At 36.8% G+C, this 2,402-nt stretch overlaps 1 pseudogene; it reads left to right on the top strand.

Moving 5' to 3' along the window:
- Positions 1 to 478: 478 nt before the first annotated feature.
- LOC118605462 lies at positions 479 to 597 on the top strand (annotated as a pseudogene).
- Positions 598 to 2,402: the final 1,805 nt, after the last annotated feature.

Here is a 2,402-nt window from a genome sequence, read left to right as displayed (position 1 = left end):
AAACAAAAGATACTTCCACTTGGAAATTAAAACAAACAAAACAATGACTTAAAACAACCCTAGAGTCAATGTAGAATAACAGAATTTCAAAATTTCTAGAAAATATTAATAATAATGAGAACATTACATATAATTTATGAGGTTCACTGTAGGAATATATAGAAGGAAATTCACAGGCTTAAATTTTTATGTAAATTTAAAAAATTGAAAATAAAGTAATCCAGCCTCTGAATCTGGATGTTATAAAATAAACAATAAAATGTGTTCAAAAATAGAAAAAAGTATAGCATTAATAAATACCAAACTGATTCTTTGAAAAAATAATTAGATAAATCACTATCTAAACTACTAGAGAAAGAGAGAAAGAGGAAATGCACCATAAAGAAAGGACAAGAGGTAAAAATTCAAAAAGAAAAAGGAAGAAATAGAAAACTCTAATTGAAAAAGTAGATGGCATAAGAAAGGGTTTAAAATTTTAATAATCAGCCAAGTCATCTTGAACAAGCCAGATCCTGTCTGATCTCAGAAGCTAAGCCAGGTTGGGCCTGGTTAGTACTTGGATGGGAGACCACCTAGGAAGATCAGGTGCTGTAGGCATAAAAAAATAAAAAATAAGGGATTGTAAGCTGACAAGACCCTTGCAATCCATGAGGTCAACCAAGGATTGCCTTGCCTAAAAAATCAACCAATAATAAAAATAAAAATTTAATAATCTAAAAATAAAACCATTAGGATCACCTTCCAAAAAACAACATAAGCAAATTCAGAATATAAGTATAGAAAAAGGTATTTTTAACTGTTCTTCTATACTGAAAGCATATAAGCATCAAACTTTCTAATGACTTTACAGAGAAAAGGATAAATAATATAAAGTTTATAAAAAATAATGCAAATATGAGAAGATTCTCGTCTCATTCATCACAGAAGCTTGTTGAATTCTATTTTTCATTTTTCAATTGAGCAAAACAAAATTTTGACATACTCTGGGGCACAGGCTCTATTATACATCTCTGGTGGGAGTATAAATTGGTACAGTCTTTACGAATGACAATTCATTAATACCTATCAAAATTATAAAAGACAAATAAAATTTGACTCACCCATTTGGCTTCTGGAAATGTATTGCTCTGATATACTTGTATACTTAAAATATGATTCGTAAACAAAGCTATTAATTGGAGAATTACTTATATTTGGAAAAGATTAGAAGCAACCTAAATGTTCACTAATAAGATACTAGCTATAAATTATAGTCTTGCAATACATTGCGATGGTGTGCAACTGTAAAAATATAAGAAGCTCTCTGTGATGTCATGGAAAGGTTACTCAGATATATTGTTAAGTGAAAAGTCCAAGGCACAGAAAGGGTGCGTAGCATGTGGGCCTGGTATAAAAATGTTAGAAAAATATAGAAAAAAAATGTTTTATTTTGTAGACTTGAAGAAATTTTGGAAGGATACACAACAAAGTAATAATGTTGACATCTAGTGAGGATGGAAGGGATAAAATGCTGTGCAAACAGAGGACAGTGGTGGGAGGGAGACCTTTCCCATCCATAAGTTTCTAAGTTTTTTTGGGGGGCGGGGAGGGGAATACGTGAAATACACTAGCTATTTAAAGGTTAAATGCAAACATAAGAGGCAAGAAAATGTAATAAAATTATAGTCATAGAAGAAATAGAAAAATATATCTCCCTGCAGATGTCGCGCTTTATTTCGCCTGCTGCTAAGATTAGGTTTACTTGAATTTCCATTCAAGATGGCGGAGTAGGTAAACGCTGTACTTGCTGCCTCTCGCAACGACATCAAAATTACAACTAAACTATAGAACAACCGTCATTGAAAATTGCCTGAAGTCTAGCTGAACAGAAGTTCTACAACTAACGACACACAAAAGAAGCTACCTCGAGACAGGTAGGAGGGGTGGGGACGTAGAATGGGCTGGTCCCACAGCCACTTGTGGTGGTTGAAAATTGAGAGGGATATCTCGGCCGCAGAGGTCTCCCCAGAGGAGCGAGGTGTCCCAGCCCTATGCCAGGCTTCCCATCCCAGCGTTCCAGTGGTGGGAGGGGGGGTCCCCACAAAATTTGGGTGTGAAAATGAACAGAGATTGTGCCTGAGTGGAGAATAGGGCTGCAGAGGTCCTGGGAGTTCCTCTTAGAGGGCTGATGCATAAACTTGCTCACTGATGGACTCATTCTCTCTGAGCTCCAGCACTGAGACAGCGACTCACAGGTGCCAGGGACATACGGGAAGGATTGTCTGGCTTCAGAGTGATGGCTTTCTAGAGACAGAAGTGCTGGCAGAGAGCACCATTCCTTTGCTGAGCCCTCCCCTGCCTGACTGCAGACAGGCAGCCATCATAACTCAGTCTCCATCAAACCTCGCTAACACTGGTTGCTC

Source organism: Rousettus aegyptiacus, unplaced genomic scaffold, assembly GCF_014176215.1.
Source record: "Rousettus aegyptiacus isolate mRouAeg1 unplaced genomic scaffold, mRouAeg1.p scaffold_m13_p_1, whole genome shotgun sequence".
NCBI classification, from domain to species: Eukaryota; Metazoa; Chordata; class Mammalia; order Chiroptera; family Pteropodidae; genus Rousettus; species Rousettus aegyptiacus.
This window is presented reverse-complemented; position numbering and strand designations above follow the sequence as displayed.